Raw genomic sequence first — 21,330 nt, forward strand, 5'->3', positions numbered from 1 at the left:
GAGAAGAAAAGGAGGCATTTACCATTGCGCATCAGGACATATTTACGCAGCAGCAACACTGCACATTTTACCCGACTAAAGCACATTAGACAACGTTTTCCTGGTGCCCCCACCACGTAGGTCGTACTTATCTCACATCTGCATACCGTGCAATTTTCCTTTTCCAAAAATCCATGTTCGAAGTCTCCCTATGCCCCCACTACTGCCACAGCTCAACAACTTAGATGTTTCAAATTGCTCTATGAGCTACACAACTCTTTTAAGTTTTCTGCTTTCTGGTTTCAAGCACTGATATCTCAGATTTAACAGTAACTCTGCAACCATAGGACACTTGCCCTCCATTTAGGGAAAAACATTTTTCTGCGTAGTTTAGGCCCAACTTGAACACGCATTTAGAATCACCTGGAAGGCTTGTTAAAGCACAGCTTGCTGGCGCCACCCTAGAGTTTCTGATTCAGTAGGTCTGGGATGAGGAGCGAGATTTTGCTTGTGCAACAACTTCCCTGGTGATAGTGATGCTGATACTGATGGTCTGGGGACCTCACTTCATGGACCACTAGTTTGGGGCGCTGGCAGGTAGGGATGGGACTGTAGAGGGATTTCACAGGTGGCATTTGGGGGAGAGAGTCCCTGTTTGCTGGAGCACCAGGAGAGCTTCCATCCAACCCACATTTCACTCACTCTCCTCCAATAGTTCTGGTTTTCCCTGTCCATCTAGTTTCTTGCAGCCACACTTCCAAGAGGGAGTTCCTGTAGCTCTCAAGCTACAAATGGGCCTCCCACCAAGTTCGGTCTTCGTGATATCAATGTGATATCAGATCGCTCTCAAACCCTGTCACTCAGTGCCTCCTATCAAGTTGCAGGCGCTATCAGTATTCTTTGCTTCAAAGGGAGATCAACCCTTTCTTTAAGCCCAAGGCCAGAAACCATAGCCTGCTCTCCCCAACAGTCCCTCGTCTGGCTCTAGCTCCTTATTCTTTTCCCCAGTGCGGAAGGAGGAATCTCAAACCCGGAACAGGGAACACCAAGAATCCCCCAAATCACAGTCTTCCGCAAGCTTATCCCCAAGCAAAATCTGCTCCTGTCTGTCTTCAGTGCGACTGTGGTTTGGGATGGATCCTTTGCCTTCTTTATCCAGTCTTGTGTTGCTACTCAGGATTTAAGGACAAGCTATTCCTTTAATGGAAACATAAAATGCCCCCAGCACACTTACTGTTTCCGATGGCTTTGGGGGCGGGTCCATGGTGCTGCGTTGCCTTCTCCTCAGGACTGGTTTTTCTTTCGCCTTCTCCTCAGCAATCATGTTCTGCTCTGTCTGAGAGGACTAACACCAAACCCAGAAGAAGGAAGGTATTTTCTTTTAAGGAGGGTAGAGCGGTGGTTCAACCTTGAGGGAATGTGCAAATCGGTGGTCGTGCTACCTATAATTCTGTATGAAAATTAATAAGATGATTTTAGATACAAGGAAAATATATTTTTTTCCCCTTAAGTAAAATGGCTTTGCTGAACTAGGAAGATGGAGGGTGGGATGGGTGGAGCAAGTTAGTATGTTTCCCTCTAATACAGTGGTTCTCAACCTTGGCTGCACATTAGAATCACCTGGGAATCTTTTTAAAATCCTGACATCTGGGCCTCATCCTCCAGAAATTCTGTTTGTTATGGGGTGAGGCCACAACATTAGTAACAAAGAAACAGAATTTCCGGAAGATGAGGCCCAGAAATCAGGATTTTCAAAAGATTCCCAGGTGATTCTAATGTGCAGCCAAGGTTGAGAACCACTGCTCTAATACCTGGTGGTTTGGAAATTAAGGATGTAACTGAAAGCAGGTGTATAATTGGGATCGGGCTGTCTCGGCAGCTGATAGCCCTTGGGATAAAGAAGTGGCCCAACCCCCTTTCTTATTTCTCTCACTCCATTGCCTGGGTGGAAAGTTAAGTGGCCAGAGAGCTCGGTACTGCAGATGATTCTCAAATACTTGTCTTGGGTTCTGGTGAAAAAGCCCAGGTTGGGGGTGTTTATCTGGGTAACTCATGCAACTCACTCTTACATCCCATGAAAACCACCCCCCAGGTTGGGGGTGGTCCAGGGTGGGAGAGTCTGCTAGAGGTAGCAGCTGAAGTTATCTAAACAATGATAATGTGCATTCAGTGTGGGTAGACAAATAGCTTGTCACAGTGAGATTTACAAAGTCATGTTCCTCCATATTATTATCCTGAATTTTTAAAATGCCAAATGTAATTACTCTGTACATCGAAAGCATACGTCTTCCCTCAGTTGGATCACCAAAGGGCATCAATGTTGGTGTAACTCAGACTACACATAGGTACAATAACCTGTGTAATCATTACCAGAAGGTATGTTTGTCTTTACTGGTAACATCTTAGGTGTCAAAGTCAGAGGTACGTGGGGTTGTTTGTTTGTTTGTCTGTCTGTTTTTGCAAGACTGGTTAAGTGTTCTTTAGAGCCTTGCTAATGGTGCAGTCCACAGACCAGCATCATAGCATCACCTGATCCTGGGCACTCATTAGGAATGCAGAAGGCCCCACCCTAGATCTCCTGAATCAGAATTTGCATTTTGACAAGATCTCCAGGTGATTTACTAGTATATGCACATGAAAGTTTGAGAGCCACAGCCTAGGAATGAATTCAGGAGTCAACACACTCTCACTGTACCCCTCATATAACTTGACCTTACCCCTTACCTCTACAAGAGTGGCTGTTTCTTGTCTGTAGCCCCTTGGCTGGAATGTTCTTCATTACCCTCTCAGGGCAGTGGCTGTGTCTTGTCCATTGCTACATCATGTCTCACAGGTGCTCAATAGATTTTTAATGAATGAATGAATGATTATACATGTACTGTAGCATTTGAGTATGCACTACCTTGCGTTTTCCCAGATCTTGTTGGCCTCTGAGTCCAGACATCTAATAACAGTAACAGGCCAAATTGCACTGATTTATGTCTTCATTTGGCCATGTAGGACCTCCTGCTGCTACAAACTGCCACCCAGGTATTTCTGAGAGCTTCTGGATGTATCTCTTGTATAGTTTCAAGTAAATCCTGGCTGGCTGCCTGGTAGGGTCCACTGTTCCCTGTACCTGTTCTGGTCCCCTGACCCTGTCCATCTGTCACTGCTGTTGTCACCTGGTATGTCACTGTGTTCCCACAAGTGATGCTTTGAAGCTCTTGAGGCCCAAAGCATCTTCCAGGATCGTTCTTCATTTAACTCCCTGCTCTCTGTTCCTTCACATTTCGGTCAAGAGCTGCCCTCCCAGGTGCACTATTTGTACATTCTTGGGAGGCTCTTGAACTGCCACTCCCAGGACCCCCTTTCAGTTGTCCCCTGCCCTTCTGTCTTCGTACAATTCAGAGCCCTTACTGTGGGTTCCTTACCTCGCCAACTGCCCTTCTGGATAGGCCCCTTTGACAATGACTCTAGGACAATATTCCTGCATCAGGTTCCACATCTGGGTCTTGGAATTAAATGCCTTTGATCTTCTTTACAATGCCTTTAATAAGTCATATGTGAGTAAAAGGTTCAACAGGGTTGTAAAACATGTTTGGGGTTAAAGCCTTTGAAACTTTTTGTATGATTCTGGTACAGTGCTGCTCGATCTTAAATGCAAGTGCATATAAATCACTTGCATTTCTGACAAGTTCAGGGTGATGTTGACGTTCCATGCACCCCACTTGGATTAGCAAGAATCCAGCACCTGTTTGGAATGCAAAAATCAACACTACTCTAAGCCTCAAAGAGAAAGTTCAATTTTTAATGTGCTGATACATGAGTTTCCCCTACAACATTCATCATAGTTTGCTAGTTTTCTATTCATTTTTTTATTCTTTTTTTTTGTCTTCTCCACTAAGACATAGCTCTGTGAGGACAGGAAGCACATCTATCTTGGTTATAATTTTATTTCTAACATATAGCACAGATAGTATTTGAAAGCTGGGGCACAGAAGAACAAGTAGTGCCCGACTTTGCAGAACAAGTGAGCTGAAGTCTAAAGCAGCAGCATGGAAAGCTGAGAAGAAACCCAATTTACCCTGCAGATTTCCCCAATGGCTCAGAAATTGGCAGACTGAGTAACTCTGGAAGTGAGGGGTGGGGGTGGGGGGTGGAAACAGGAAGGTTGGTTGAAAATCTTGAAGAAGCATTTGGACCACACCCCTCCCCATTCCATTAAGGAGGGGGCTGAAATTTCCTCGAACAAGGAGATCGGAGTTTATCTTTGCTCCTGCTGCTTTGGTTCTTTGGGTTTGTGCTCCCCCCATTTTTAAAGTGAATTGATTGCTATTTGAGAGGACACAAGATGAAGACCATTCCTCCCAGTGTGTGGCTGCTTCCTTTTTCATTTTTTACGTTTCAGCTTAAATACCTCCTTAGAAAAGGTTTCTGTACTATTCTATCTAGAATAGGCCCCCACCCCCCGACTTTTTTCTCACTAGCTGAGTCCTCTCTGGTGTAACTGCTTTGTTGAACACAGGGAACTCATAGGACAATATAAAAAGAAGCATTTTTTTTTTTTTACCACTACTATTTCTCTAAGTGTGACCTGTGAAGTGTGTGTGTGTGTGTGTGTGTGTGTGTGTGTGTGTGTGTGTGTCCTGTGTACCTTCCTCTATACAGAAGTAAACTCTCAGGCAGTTCCCATGGCATTTATAGTTGTTCAAAGGACTTAGAAAACTCCACAGTAACTTTCAGTCATAAACACAGTCTCAATGAAATATTGCCTAGCTTCAGAAAATAAAAGTGTTCATCCTGCCATAGCCATCCGTTTTCTCCCTTCCCTCCCGATGACACTTGCTAGCCGACCACTTGCAGGAGAAGAGTGAGGAGCGCTCCTCTAGCTTGCCTTCCCAGTCTATCATTCCTCCTCCTCCTCCTCCCTAGCTTGCTACCCAGAGATTTCTAAATCTGTTATGGCAAAGGCAGGGGTGGGAGGAGAGGGAATGAGGATAGAAAGTTCTACTTGGCTGGTGCTGCTGTAAGATGATCTCATTCTCTCTGGGCTTGACAGTTGCAGGGGTCCTCAAACTTTTTAAACAGGGGGCCAGTTCACTGTCCCTCAGACCGTTGGAGGGCCGGACTATAGTTTAAAAAAAAACTATGAACAAATTCCTATGCACACAGCGGCGGCAAAAACACCTGGTGGGCCAGATAAATGTTTTCGGCGGGCCGCATGTAGCCCGCAGGCCGTAATTTGAGGACCCCTGGTTTAGAGCTTCCTCTCCCCCTGAAGGTTCTTCATTCATGGAAGCCTTGAGTGCCTGGCTTAAAGTTATCCTCTCACCTGAGGCCTCCCACCACCCTGTAATGCACTTAAACTGTATCAATGTTTTGGCTTCTGGGTTTTCTGACTTGCTTAACAAGACTTCCCTAGCCTTAAAGTCTTAAGAATATTTCTATGTATTTTCTAATGTGCTTTATTTGTTACATTTAGATATTTAAAACTTTTCAATGTTATTTTTATGTATGGTATGTGGAAGACATCTACTCTATTTTCTCACAAATGGAAAGGTGATTTTCATAACCCCATTTATTTTTTCTCCATGGAATTATAATTCTATATTTATCATACAACCAGTTCTAATATATACTTGTTTGTTAGTTTGCTAGGGCTGCCATAACAAAGTATCACAGACTGGGTGTCTTAACAACAGAAATTTATTTTCTCACAGTTCTGGAAGCTGGAAGTCCAGGGCCAAGGTGTCAACAGGGTTGATTTATTTTGAGGCCTCTCCTTTGGCAGGTAGATGGCCTGTAGCTTGATGTGGCCTTTCCCATGTGGTCTTTTATAAGGATACCAGTCATGTTGGATTAGGGCCTATCCTATGATTTCATCATAGCTTAACTACCTATTTAAAGACCTTATCTCTAAATACATTCTGAGGGGTGGGGTTAGGACTTCCACATATGAACTGGAGGGGGAGAGGGAACACAATGTAGGCCATAGAAAACGTAGATCTGTTTTGAGAATTTTTCCATTCCAGTGTTATCATCACAGCTACAAACATATAGAGAACTTGGAAGACAATCTACTATTTAGAAATTAATTTTCTTTTTTTAAATTTTTATCTTTATTGTTGAAAGTATTACAGATGTCCTCACTTCCTTACGTTGATCCCCTTTACCCCGCCACTATCCCCACCAAGACCTTCATGCACTATTGTCTGTGTCCATGGGTTATGCATGTAAGTTCTTTGGTTAATCTCTTCCTGCCCATCCACCCCTTTCCCTCTGAGATTCATCAGTAGTTCAGGTGTTAGGTTCTTTGTAAAACTTTTTCCAACCTCTTCTTTTTCCAAGAAACAGATACCTCCCGTTGTATTTTATTTGAACCTCTATTATAACAATATTCCCTTTATAAAGATCAACTTCTAGCTTCAATTTAGATCACAAGCCCATAGGGCTCAAATAATTAATGTTTTTAAAATGCTAATTATTCATATTTGACATTATTAACAGCAGTCTGATAATGCCTTATGATGCGTCAAACACTGTTCTGTGAGTTTCACTTGCAGTATCTTCTAAGTACCTTGTAAAGTAGGAATAAGGCTCAAAAAATTAAGTTACCCGCCTGAGGACACATAGCATGTAAGTTGGTTACTTATAATTTCAACCCAGTTCTATTTAACTCCAAATCCCAAACTCTTAAGGAAAGTACTGCCTCCATAGCTATTTTATACCCCCCTCCATCTCCAAACAGAAGGCCTGGTGCACAGTAGGCACCTAGTATATGTGCTTATAAAAGGAACTAAGCTGAAGAGCATGCCAGTCAACACTTATGTTGTCATCCTTTCTATTTAAGTCCTGTGACAAGTGAGCTATTTTAGGTCTGGATTATGGTGGTTGAAGTAACAGATATGTGACCAGGGTCCTCCCCATCCCCATAGTACATGGGGCCTGTGCTTCCAAATGATGACTGTCACCTTTTCCTTCTGATGCACTCCCAGTCTTTAATGTAACTCTTGGGCTCAAACCAATTCCATTACAGCTATTTACTTGATGCTACCATTTCTCAGTGTGGCAATTTAATGCCATAAAAATTTCTTATTTAAAGATCATAAATAAAACAACTTTGTGAAAGAGAGTAGCACATAGTCAACTAATGCTACTTATCAGTTATCACTGGAGAATTTATGCAGTGGTTCACCTATGAGCAGTGTACTGTATAGCAATGTATATGATTTGGTGGCTTAGTCAGCTTGGATACTATAACAAAATATCATAAACTAGGTGGCTTAAAGGACAGAAATTTATTTTCTCACAGTTTTAGAGGTTGGGAAATCCAAGATCAAGGAGCCAGAAAAATTGGTTTCTGGTAAGGACTCCCTTCCTGGCCTGTAGACAGCCAATTTCTCACTATGTCCTCACATGGCCTTTCCCTGGTGCATACACACAAAGACAGAAAGCGGAGAGAGAGATTGAGAGTGCTCTGATGTCTCTTCTTAAAAGGACACTAAATCCTATTGGATTAGGGCCCTACTCTTAAGACCTCATTGAGCCTTAATACTTTCTTAGAGGCCCCTTCTCTTTTTTTTAAAATATATTTTATTGATTTTTTACAGAGAGGAAGGGAGAGGGATACAGAGTTAGAAACATCGATGAGAGAAAAACATCGATCAGCTGCTTCTTGCATGCCCCCTACTGGGGATGTGCCCGCAACCCAGGTACATGCCCTTGACCGGAATCGAACCTGGGACCCTTCAGTCCGCAGGCCGACGCTCTATCCGTGAGCCAAACCGGTTAGGGCGAGGTCCCTTCTTGAGGTTATGGCTTCAGCATATGAATTTGGGGGAGGAGAAGGGACATAAACATTCAATTCAGCCTGTAACAATGGGTCAAGTTGACTTAGGATGGAAATAGAGAGTAGACATGTGAAGATCTTAGCACATTTTGAGGCTCAATAAGTGTAACTAGAACAATAAATACTTCTTTGCACCTAAATTGTTTTGTCTTTCATATATGTGAGAATTCACATCTCTATAAAATTTTGAAAAACATTGTCTACTCAGAATTTATTTATAAATGCTTGAGTTTCCTAGATGAAAGATCTCTGTTATTTAATGGTGTAAAAACTTCATCAAAATGAACAAAATGTAATTCTCATCCTAATCCACAGTTGCTTTATTTAAAATGTTTATTTATTTTTAAGTTACTTCCTTGGACTATACCTTCCTTCCTTAACTTTAGTGTTCTCTTTCCTTCCTTAATATTAGTGTTCAGACAGATATAACTCTATCTCCCCAGAGGCTTTTCTTTATAGTTATTAAATTTTTGTTGCTACCGATTTTCCTTTAGCTCTTCATGATTTTTCTTGCTTCAAGGTCCTGTCTAGATCTGACATCCTATGATTCTGAGATGCGCCATGATGGAAGCAATGTTTTAAACTCTAGGTTTGTCAAGCTCAAAAAGCTTATAAGGTCGAAGAGGCAGGAATGGCAACAGAAGTACTGTTATTGCTACTGTTCTGTACAATTGTAAAAGTCGCTCAAAATGACAGCATGGGTTGTGTCCTCTTACTTCATGTAGCTGTAAATTCATAAACAAGTGGTTTTCTAAGACCATGTCAAGGTTTTTCTCTTTTCTAAGGATTTCCCTCCCAAGTTTCTTTGATGGCTTTCTACCAGGCATATCTTAAAACTGACTTTTCCTCCCCTTAACAGCGGTGCTCAACTCTCAGCTTCCAGCTACATTGTTTCTTACAATTGTATCCTTATTAGGAGCTTAACTCTTTTTGTTTTCCAAAGAGGCAGCCTCATAACCCGTCCCTTCAGCTTAACATTTCCAGAGCTGCTCAATTCCCTTCTGTGACTGGGTTTCTTGCTATTGGTGGAGGTGAATATAGTAAGGACTACCATTTGAAATTTAATATGTATCTAACTGGCTATAACATTTGAGTGAAGAATTTCATTTTACTAGCTTTAAACATGTAAGAGATAAAGAACACATTTAGAAACAATTTTACAGGACAGCAGCTTTTCAGAATTATCCTAGCTTAGATTCTCTCTCCCTCTCTATTCCCAAATGCAGAGTTCACCTTGTCTCTAGAAGAAGAGGGGTTGCTGGTGACAGAAGTCATGGTCTGTCTTCCCTTCTGAAAACACAACCAGCTCCATGAGATCACCAAGCAAGATTTAACGCGTTCATGCCTGGGAACCACAATTCCTGATTAGAGCCACAACAAGAAGAAGGTACCTATCCCATTCCCCGCTCCAGGCAAAGTGTGCCAGCTATTAAGTAATTGTCTCTCAACTCCATCCACATTAGTCTATGCTCCACTTAGTGATGCTGGGATTCTATAAACCACTCTTCTTCCTCTTAGGCAGCTGCTCCCCACGAGGCTTTGCCAAAGGAGAATGACTGCAAGTTTGAAGGAATAAAAAGGGATTTGCTCCTTTCGGTTTTGCTTCCTGTTCCTGAGGGTCACACTAGCAATGCTTCTTAGCAGCAGTTTATTTCTAAAAGAGAATCTGAATCTAGCTTGTACTTTTCCCAACACTCTCACACCAGTCTCATTGCCCCTCCCAGAGGTATCAGCACAGCCAGGCAGTGTTCCCTCCTCAAAGGTCTGAATCCCAGCCCCGGGACCCTCCTCTGAGTCTAGAGACCAGAGCACTCCCTGGCTAGTGCCACTCCTCAAAGATCTGGGTCCTAGGTCCTTTCCCCACTTTGCTCTCGGAATGTTTGGTGGGCCCAGACTTCTTGCACTTGCATGCATGGAATTAAAATTCAGGTCATTGTATTTGTATATTAAAGGTAAGGACATCACAAGAAGGCTGGGGAACTGGGGGACATAATTCAGATTATGTGTTGATTACTCCCAAACCTATATCAGTATGCCAGACATCTTTCCTAGGTTTAAATGGAGAGCCTGTATGTACCTCAAACAGAATGTCTAAAATTAAATCATATTCCCCCTTTGCTCAATGAATTTTGACACTATCTACCAGTTCCCTGCAAGAACTATTTTTTTTAACCTTCACAAACAGTCTCCAAGGACTGTCAGTGTATTTCCTAAACATCTCCTATTTTTCATCTCTACTTTACAACCCTATTTCAGATTCACTGAACTCACTGGATTACTGTGAAACCCTCCTAACTTGGTTTTTTTTTTTCTTTCTTCCAGGTTCTTTCACTTTTAATCAATTCTTGCTAGGATGTGTATAGCTTTAAAAAAGATAATAAAACATTACAATTTCCAGAACACAGTTCCAGATCTGTCCAGTGACTCTGAAACACTTTTCTACCACTCCAAGTGATTTAAGGCTCTTGTTTTTATCACTAGTTATGAGCAACTAGATGATGTGTCTTGGTGGTGTTTACTTCATGTTTCCTGTGCAATTTCATTCTCTTGGATCTTGAGTTTATAGTTTCCATAGTTTGGACATTTCTTCTGTCCCCCACAGCCCCCACTTTCAGAGACTTCAATAACATGTACATTTGGCTACTTGAAGTTGCCCCTCAACCCATCGATTCACTTTTTTTCTATTCTTTTTTCTTCCTGTGTTTTACTTTGTATACCTTCTATTGCTATGTCTTCAATTCACTACTCTTTTCTTTTTCCTTGGCTAATCTGTCATTAATCCCATCCAGTGTATTTTTCATCTCAGTTATTATAGTTTTTCTCTCTAGGGGTTCTACTTAGATCTTTTATTATGTTTTTTATATTTTCCATGTCTCTACTTAACATTTTGAAAATATGCAATATAGTTACAATAAATATTTTCCTGTTCTCAGCTTCTAATCTTAATAATTGATGTCAATTCTGAGTTAGTTTCAGTTAATTGATTATTCTCCTCATTATAGGTTATGAATCCTAACATCATAGATAGTTGTGTCTGCTTTTGTGAAACTTACACAAATCTCATCATACCGCATATTTTTTTGTATATTTCTAACATTATGTTTGTGAGATTCATCCTTATGGTTTTGTGTAGTTGTAGCTTGTCTATTCTGATAGGAATAGTAAAGCATTGCATTTTGTAAATCTATATTGTATTTAACCTTTTGTGTCAGAGGTCACCAAGACCACACTCAGGTTCAGTGATTGGCAAGAAAGACTTACAGAACTTGGAAAAGCTGTCGTATGGTTAAACTTTATTATAATGAAAGGATACAGACTGAAATTAACAAAGGGAAAAGTTGCATAGGCCCGAGTCCAGAGGAAACTAGGCACAAGCTTCTAGTTGTCTTCTCCCAGTGGAGTTGCATGGATGGTGCTCAATTTTTCCAGCAAGTCCGTGTAACAGTGTGTGCAAAGTGTTGTCAATCAGGGCAGCCATGCAAGCCTTGGTGTCCTGGGTTTGCTTGCTTTTTTTGTTTGTTTTACTTTCTTTTTCTTTTTTGAGGTCAGTCATGTGGGTACTGCGTATGCCCATATGAATGACCTCAGCTACTCAATCTCCACGCCCTCATCGGTCAAACTGACACATCAGGCTCAAAGGCTCAAGCATACAAAAAGAGGTAATCACATAGATGTCATTACCAGCTTAAGCTAACTGGCATAGTCCATGGCTTTAGGAGTACAAAAACACTCTTTTCAGGCAGACTATCCCAAGGGCTCAGAGATCCTCTCCCAGGATCTATGCCAAGGACTAGTCCTGAAGACTTTGGGAATGTGCAGGGTGTAAGTACGCCAGGCTTGCAGAGTTAACCCTTTCTCACACAGATGGGCATTTGGGCAGTTTACTTTTTATTCATATGAATAGTCCTTCTGTGAACATTCTTGTATATTTTTTTGGTGAAGATTTGGGTGCATATATTGGGTACTTAGGAATAAAATGGTGGATCCTAGGATATGCATTTGTCCTGTTTTCATGGAGAATGCCAAATCATTTACCCAAGTGACTACACCAGTTTATATTCCCAGCATCAGTGTACAGACATTTTCAATATCCCCTTTAAAAACACAGTTTTAGTGAGGTACACATGACATACAATAAAGTACATATTAAAGTTCATATTGATAAATTTTGACAAATGTATACATCTGTAACATTACTACCACAAGCAAGATAGTGAACCTTCATACCTAAAAGTTTCCTTGTAATCCCAATATTCTCCTAATGAATTTGTTTCCTGTTTAAATCAGGCAGAGTTGTTTTCTGTTGTTTACAACTGAGACTTCCTAGCTGATATAATCCCATCTTGTATTTATGTTGCACTCACGCCCAGCTTGGTCTGCATTTCTTTCCACTTAAGTAGATTCTTGCTGAGCATCTAGGATGTCTGCTAGGCACGTAGCCACTGACCTTTGCCTATGTAAGTTAGTTTGGCTGGATTCCAGATTGCAGCTTTATCCTCAGGACTCTTAGGAATTCCACACATCTTTTTATCCCTGGTCTTTGCACACTGTTCTTCTTGAACTGTTCTATAGCTCCTGGTCCCACTCCTTCCTGGTTGGCCCGGAACCAAACTTCCCTACGTCCATCTCCAACAGGGGGTTTCCTAGATGGTAAGAGAAAGGGCCCCTCAACGCTTCACTAAGTTTCATAAGCCAGATTTATGACCTCAAAAGGTATGTTGGATGAAATTCAGCAATAAATTTGATGCAAAACCAATGTGATGTGTCAAAGGTCCTTTAGAATTTGCTGCAGGCTGAGAATTATATTTTCCCATTTTAGTGATATGGAAGGATATAGAAGAAAAAAAAGATATGTTGGAGCCGAACCGGTTTGGCTCAGTGGATAGAGCATCGGCCTGTGGACTCAAGGGTCCCAGGTTCGATTCCGGTCAAGGGCATGTACCTTGGTTGTGGGCACATCCCCACTGGGGGGCGTGCAGGATGCAGCTGGTCGATCTCTCTCATTGATATTTCTAATTCTCTATCCCTCTCCCTTCTTCTCTGTAAAAAATCAATAAAATATATTTAAAAAATATATATATTGGAGTCCTAACTCCCAGTACCTCTCCTTATTTGGAGATAGGGTCTTTATAGAGGTAATCAAGTTAAAATGTGATCATTAAGGGTCAGCCCTAATCCAATACTATCTTGAAAAGGGGGGAAATTTGGACACAGAGACAGACACAAAGAGAGGGAAGATGATTCAAAGAGACACAGGGAGAAGATGGCCGTGTACAAGCCCGGGAGAGGGTCCTGAAACAGACTCTTTCCTCACAGCCCTGAAGAGGAATCAACTCTGCAGACACCTTGATCTTAGACTTCTAACCTTTAGAACTGTGAGGCAGTGCATTTCTGTTCAAGCCACTCAGTTTGTGGTGCTTTGTTATGGCCGCACTAGCAAACTAATACAACCAGGTAGAGTGCACCAGCTTTTCCTAACCATTTCCAGATCATAGGATGCACAACAGAGGTTAGAGGGTACTGGCTGCTCTTTTGGAAATTTTTATAACTGTCTGTTATAAAAATTGAGGCTGGGGAGAGTGAATTTGGGAGGAGCAAACTAACCCCAGATTATTTGACTTTGGCCACTCATGAGACCCTGAACACGACTTGGCTACATCACAAAGTTCTGTATTCCTTGTTCTTTTCTCTCTGTTTTCTTAAATGGATAAGCATGATTCATTTTTCAACAGCCATCTGTGGGAACACATGGATTCCTTTAGAGACTGCTAAGATCTGTTCCACAGTCGGGGGGGAGGGGGGAGCAATATGGGAATGTTTTTCTCTAAAGTCCTTTTCATGGGAACTTTTCCAAAACCAGAAGATTAATACAGTTTTGAAAAAGGCAGGTATAGCATGTCTTTAAAAGCTCCTCGAAATATTCTCATCACCTTAAACCAGGTCATCTGACAGGTTACCATCAAAGAACCTGACTTCCAGCCGAGTCCCTGGAAGGGACTGGATTTTGCTTTACTTACAAAATCTGTGAAGTTCCAGAACTCCTATTTGTCTTCATGGTCAAACTTTTGATTAAAGAGGAAAGAAGCAGGGAGAAAGAGAATGACATAAACAGACAGTACATGGGAAATATTAAATGTATTCAGAGCAAATGATTCATTGCCCTTCCCGTTGAACCTGGCAATAATGAATATAACAAATGTGTCCCTGAGGAGCTTCTTTTCTATTTCAAGCCCTTTCTTAGGCTATTTTCACCCTTCAATCTTCACTTCTTTTTTGGTCGTTAGGTATGGATTTGAATATATTTCAGCAAAGCTGCATAAATGACCCATTTGGTTGAGCCTCAGGGAGTCAGATTCCGAGAACTGCTTAGAAGTGAGCATAGTGACATCCCCTCAGGACCTTGTTCTGGTGCCCTTAATGAGTACCTTGGTTTGCTGGAGATCAAAGATCCCTTTCTGCATCGCTGGCCCAACCCCCTTTGCTTCAAGCTAGTGTCACTGCTCTGCCTACAGAGGTTGCTTTTTCTTCTTTTAAAATTGACATAAAATTCACATAAAATAAAAATCATCATTTTATCATTTTTAAAGTATACATTTCAGTGGCTTTTAGCATGTGCATAATGCTGTGCAACTATCAACACCAATTCCAGGACATTTTCATCACCCCCAAAAGAAACCTTGCACCCATTTTCTGTCACTCCCAATTTCTCCATCCCCTCTAGGCCCCAACAGCACTAATCTACTTTCTACTCCTGTGGATTTGCCTCTTCTGGACATTTCATATAAATAGAATCATACAATATATGAACATTGTGTCTGTCTTCTTTCACTGAGCCTGTTTTCAAGGTTCATCCATGTTGCAACATGTGTCTGTGCTTTATTTCCTTTTATTACCAAATAATGTTCTCTTGTATAGATATACCACATTTTTGTTTATCTGTTCATCAGTTGATGAACATTGGGTTGTTTCTACTTTTTGGATATTATGAATAATACTGCTATGAACATTCACAAACAAGTTTCTGTGTGGATATTTGTTTTCAACTCTCTTGACTGTATACTAGGGAGTAGAATTGCTGGATCATACGGTAACTTTAGGTTGAATTCCTGGAGGAACTGCCAAATGTTTTTACAGAGTCTATTTTTTTTTTCAAGGAGAATAGAGTTAAAATTGATTTTAGGCGCAATGTTTTTGAGGGGCAGATGAACTATCACAGAGAAATGCCCACCATGAAGTTGAAGATGCAAGAATGGTGCCTGAGATACCAAAATTGATTATTTCAATTTGGGCATTATCTAAATGCAGTGATTGTTAAAGCTGCAGGGAGATGAGGTCTCTGAGGCTGGTAACACATGGAAAGAAGGGAATATGAGAGGCCTATGATACCTATGATAAACCAAGCATTGTCTAGGATTGTGCTTTATGTGTGCTGTCAATGTAATCATCACAATATAAGTGGGTGCTATCATTAGCCCCATTTTATAGATGGGGCAACTGAGGCTCGCTGAGGTGAAACATATAGACTGATTTGCAAGCTTGTATACTATAGCAAAGCCAGGCTTTAAATGCTGGTAAAGACCTGAAAGAATTTTAGGGATTAGAGATAGGTTTTTAAAAAGAGAGTACCATTAAGTGCAATAGGATAGTATAAGTGACATATAGTGTTCCAGAATAAACAAGAGGGGTTTTTGTTGGGCTTTTTTTGTTTGTTTTGTTTTTGTTGTTTTAGAAGAAGGTTGTCAATTATGCGAAGGAGTCAAGTAAACACAAAGCATCTGTGTATAATAATATCTAATTAATTCATTTCAGACACATTATATGCCTCAGGGTGTTTCCTATTCAGACTTTAACCAGTATGCCCTGGGCTATATGCTGCTGCCCTATGCACATTTCCCTCTGCAGAACACCAGGACCCTGCTGAGTCTCTATTATAGACAATGACGTGCATTTCAGCAGGAGTAAGAAAACCCATTATTTACAGTGAAAAGTTTAAAAAAAAAAAAAACCTGGAATTTCAAAGCAAAATGAGATTTTCTCACATTAAGCCATGAAGTGAAAGTTTGAGCATATAAGACTAAATAGCTCTTAGTACTAGAAAGAAAAAGAATTCTATTGCAGCTTTGAAATGAAACCATATTTTATAGGTAATGAGGCAATACCTTCACCTTTCCTCCATATTTTATGACTTCAGCATTTTTCCTTCTTCAGACAGTGATAGGTGGACCTGAGATTAAAGTGCCATTATTTCAGAGCGCTGAAGCACAGCCACATAATGGTGACACCTAGAAGTCTCAGGCACTTCCAGCCAGTCAAGTCGTTTCTCTTTTTATTAGCAATTTCAGTGTGGTTGGGACTGGAGTCTTTCCCAACTTCAGGTTGTTGGGTTACTTGGCACTTGAGGATATTTTCAAGGACATAAAACAAGGTTGGAGCCGGATCCATGTAAAGCGTGTCATGGGGCTCTTGTATGGAAATTTTCCATGAAAAGATCGGAAAGAAATATATTTTTGGAGAAATGCAAGGTAAAATAAAGTGAAGTCGATGCCATAGTAAGTCTAGAGTACGCACAAGCAGTGGGTGAATTTATTATACTTAGTTGATTGTTTTGTAAAGTCAGATAAAACCAGACTTTAATTTTCAGAGAAAGGATTCTGCTACATGGGCACTTTCAAGTGCAGAGAGGAGGGAGGCCTCTTTGGTCCTTCTCTGAGGTGACTGGGTGTCTGCTGAGATGCCCTCCAGAGAATATTTGGCTTGGTTGCCGTTTGCTGCTGCATTTGCATGCCCTGGTGCCTGAGAAGGTGAATCCTTTCCATGTTAAATTGTGGGAATAAAGACCACAAAAGTGTAAGAGAGCATTAGTGCAGAATAGTCATTGTTGTTTGGGGTCCATGGCCATCAGCTCTCCCTACTTAACTCCTGAGAGAAATATACATCCTTTCAAAAGATCTTAATATTGAGTATCTACTGTGCAGAAAGACCTCAATGATTTAAGTTTCCTGGCGTTCACAGCCTTGGATAATATTCTCCCCTTGAGTGAAAATGAGACCTATGATTTCCTTCTCACCAACTGAACATAATAAAGGTAATGAGAGATGACTCATAATTATGTTATATAAGCCTCCATTTTGCTATAAACACTCTCCTTGCTGGCTGGCTCGATGAAGTCCATGGCCATGTTGGAAAGTCCATGTGCAAGGATCTGCAGGCAGCCTCTAGGAGTGGAGGGTGTCCTCCAAGTCAGCAGTCTTCGAGAAATCAGGGCCCTCTGCCTGAGCAACCACAAGTCAGGGAATTTTGCCAACATCTGATTGAAGGTGGATTCTTCCCCTGTTGAGCCTCTAGAGGAGACCACAACCTCACTCAACACCTTGAGTGCAGCCTTGTGAGATGCTGAGCAAAGGACCTAGTTTCATCTTGCCTGGACTCCTGACCCACAGAAACTGTGAAGATAAGCAATGCATGTTGCTTTAAGCAGTTTGTTATGCAACAACAGAAGACGAACACATTCACATATTTTATCTACTGATCTAAAAGCTTAATTATAAGTTTAATAATCCTATTCTTAGATAACCACACTTAATGAATCTAATGGTTGACTGCTTTGAGTAAGCACCATAGAGTTCCAGAATGTATGAGCAGATTCTGTCAAAATTGTTTTTTCCCCCTATAATTTGTTAATGGTCATAAAAAGGCTGAAGTAATGGGACATTGTTCTATTCTGAGTATGAAAGGGGTGTTTGTATCAAATTGAACTAAAAGGGAGTGCTATAGGAAAAGAGAACATGTTTACAGGTGTGGCCATTTCCTAACATGTGCGCCACCTATGTTGATTACTGCTTATGGACTATTCAAGATAATTCCTGCTATTTGATTATGTATGGACTAGAGGCCCAGTGCACGAAATTCGTGCACTCTGGTGGGTCCCGCAGCCCAGCCTGCACCCTCTCGCAGTCTGGGAGCCCTCAGTGGATGTCTGACTGACAGCTTAGGCCCACTCCCCAAGGGATATCCTTAGTGCTGCCATGGAGGTGGGAGAGGTTCCCACCATGGTTGCTGCACTTGCCAGCCATGAGCCAGCTTCTGGCTGAGCAGTGCTCCCCCTGGGGGAGTGCACTGACCAGCAGGGGACAGCTCCTGTGTTGAGCATCTGCCCTCTGGTGGTCAGTGCGCATCATAGCAATCAATCATTCCAGCGTTTGGTCGATTTGCATATCAGCCTTTTATTGTATAGGGTGAACTCTAGCTCTTACCCAAAAGGAATTTAGGAAGTAAGACTGCCTAGAATGAAGTTTGGGTGAGCAATGCTAAAACTCATTAATGTCCCATCATCCTGCAGAAAGCAAAGTACAGAAATATGGGCAGCAGAGGTAATCTGGTTAATACAGGAAATTCTCAGAGGGATTTTTGTATGCTCTTCATCTCTTTTTGTAGTCATCTTTTTCTTCAGGGTTGTCTGTCTGTCTTCCTCATCCACTAGTTCTTTTCGATCTGTGATCTATTTAATCTGTTTTCTAAGGTTTCATTAGTTTTGACATCAACATTTGGCATTTTGAACTGTTTGGCATCTCTTTAAACTTGCAATTATTTGATTAAGTAAATAATGTATAGAATTATACAACTATGTATAATTCTTTTAGTAATTGCTGAGTAATTGCATAGTCAGATTACTACAGCATTCTTATAAACACTACATTAAGTTCAAAATGGAAGACACATTTTTACTTCAATTTTACTCATAAAAAGTTCAAAGTTCAGTTTTTAAAGATTAAATAAAAAATCTATTACACTATATTTTTTAAAATATGTTTTTTAATTTATTTTTTTTAGAGAGAGAGGAAGGGAAAGGGATAGAGAGATGGAAACATCGATTAGAGAGAGACATCAATTGGCTGCCTTCTGCTCACCCTCTACTACTGGGGATTGAACCTGAAACCCAGGCATGTGCCCTGACCAGGAATCAAACCAGACACCTCTTGGTTAATGGGTTGATGCTCAACCACTGCACCATACCAGCCAGGCTCTATTCCACTATTAATGATCAGGAACTCATTTCTTTCACATCTGTCACCTACCAGTACCTACAGTTATCAATGACCTAGTGTGATTTTCATTGCATTTGCATACCTGTGCAGGCATTGTCCAAAATCATGTGAAACCACTTTCAAAGAACTTGTGCCTAGCATTTCAGATAGAGAAGCAACCAGCCTAGAGAGGAATCAATCATGCTTTCAAGATTGCTGCTAATAAGTAGTTATTTTTTTTTGAAAAAATCTACTGCCTGCCACCATAGACGAGCTGATATGACTTAGACAACTGGACCACATCCCTTACCACAGAAATATCTTGGCATTCAAGAAGATTTAAGATGGGGTATCTGCTTTCTTCTCCAAGAAGGGACTGACAAGGTCTCAGCTATGACATTTAGGAAAGGAAACCATGGTATTATCAGTGGGAAAACCAACTTGGAGTCAGCCCAGTATGTGTCAGCTACTGGAACCACTGTGAGAATTCCCTTTAGCCCTTGTTTCTAGTCCAGAATCTTCTTAGCAGTTGATGTCAATGACACCATTCAGCTCTATGTCCATAAATGAATATGTTTTAGCCAGAATTCCCTATATTAGCCAGATTGTCTCTGCTGCCAAAATTCATGTGCTTTATATTCTCCAGGAGGATGGGACATCAACAGCTTTTAGGATCGCTCTCCCAAACTTGAGTCCAAGCTTTTTTCTCTTCTTATATCCTTTTTGGGTGAGAGCTGGAGTCCATCTGGTTTTTTGTTGTTGTTGCATTTCACGTATACAACTAACCACTTCCCCACCCCTTTGCCAATTCTATTCTTACCCTCCTTCACCCTCAAGAATTTTCCTCTTCTGGATACTCATGGTCTGCATTGCCCTTCTATATTGGATAATTGTCCTGCTGGCTCCCTTCATCAGAGAGAACTTTGACCACAAGTCATGCAGTGACGAATGCTCCATCTTTCTAGCTGTACAGAGTCAGGTGATAGCCAGAATCTTCCCTTATCCAACAAAGAGAGAAATAAGAGTTCAGCACTTGGGCTATTATTTCACGAAGAGTTCAGTGCTTCAGCACAATGGCCTGATCTTTATCATCACAATTCAGTTTTCAGGACGCAGTGCAGAGAACAAGTATGTTTCAAGTTATCTTTCTCCTTGTACAGCAACATCCACCAGGAGCCCCCTCCTCCCAATTCCCGGAGGAGAGTGGCAGCCACTCCTGAATGCCATCGGAAATAGCAAGCTGAGTCCCTTCAGTTTAAAGACTTGATAGCTTTGTGCTTTTTCGGTCACAGAGAGTTGACCTGACTTTTTGTCTTCCGATAGCTTTCCACAGGGCCCTGCAGAATAGCTTTTGCTTTGATTACCCAGTGATTTACAGCCCTTCTCATTTGCTTCTCATATCTCGTTTTTCCAGAGTATAGGAAGCTCTCCTTCTCTTACCCTGTTGCCTCACAGCAGTTTTCCTTATCATCTTCCAGAAACCCAAGGCCCATCTTCTTTTTATTTATTTTTCTCCTCAATAAGGAAGAGTATATTGCAGGTTGGATACGCTTGTAGGAGGCAAAAATCTAACAATGTGAAGGAACTACAGGGCCCACCAGGTTAGAAGATGAGCAGGTAAAACAAATACACGGATTATGCACAATTATTTAAAAGAGCAGGTGGTGGAACACAAGGAAAAGCTGCCAGCAGCCTTCCAGGAGGTTAGTAACCAAGGGGTCTGCGAGGCACCTCTGCCAGTGCTGCTGCCCCGGCTCCCGAGGAGAAGCCGGTGAGGGAAGGAGGCTGAGGCGGCTCAGGACACCTAGTTCATCCCGCTCCGCTGGTGGCTGAACCCATGATGCACGAGGCAGTTCATGAAAAAGGCCCAAGGTCAACTTCATTAGCATTTTTAATTCCCATGTGGGAAGAGTTGGGGAGAAACACACAATGTCCAGGAACATCACCTCCCCCTGTGGTCTGTGTACAAATAAATAGCCAGTGTTGTAAGAGAGCCCCGCGACCCCTCTTTGTGGTGGCACCTGACAGCCTCGGGGTGGGGTTCGTGTCCGATGGCACACTGTCCTCTCAGGTGCTCATTTCTTCCGTGGGAAAGCCAGTCCTCCAACCCGGCAGCAGGGAAGGCGCCCCGCCTCCCCCTACAGGACACCTACCCAGGGACAGATGCAGGTCTAACTTCTCGGTAAGAAAAGGAACACTCTGAGTTACTTAAATAAGGGAAAGAAAAGTCTTGGCTCATCCAAAGTGTTTCTATTAAAATGCATTAAAGGCCGGGAAAAGGTTGCACATTCTCCTGGTGATGCTGTAAAACATCCATTGAACGGAAACTCGGGCCATTGAAAACAAGCCGCTCCGAATATGTCCCCAAAGCTGACACTGCATATGCCAGCCCAGGCGCTGAGGACAGAGCCCGTGGGAGCCCACAGCCAGCGGCCAGCACAGGGAGGCGCAGGCCCTGGGGGTCAGTCACGGTGGAGACGCCCGGTCCCTGTGTGC

At 41.8% G+C, this 21,330-nt stretch overlaps 1 long non-coding RNA gene across 1 annotated transcript in view; it reads left to right on the forward strand.

Annotated features, from left to right (window-relative positions):
- The window catches only part of LOC118668190, a 39,482-nt gene extending 28,891 nt beyond the window's left edge, over positions 1 to 10,591 (forward strand). Inside the window, exons 2-3 of the long non-coding RNA XR_004971565.1 lie at positions 9,037 to 9,197; positions 9,329 to 10,591. This is a non-coding gene — a long non-coding RNA (uncharacterized LOC118668190). The remainder of the gene's footprint in view (positions 1 to 9,036; positions 9,198 to 9,328) is intronic.
- Positions 10,592 to 21,330: the final 10,739 nt, after the last annotated feature.

This window comes from Myotis myotis, unplaced genomic scaffold, assembly GCF_014108235.1.
Source record: "Myotis myotis isolate mMyoMyo1 unplaced genomic scaffold, mMyoMyo1.p scaffold_m19_p_13, whole genome shotgun sequence".
Classification (NCBI taxonomy): domain Eukaryota; kingdom Metazoa; phylum Chordata; class Mammalia; order Chiroptera; family Vespertilionidae; genus Myotis; species Myotis myotis.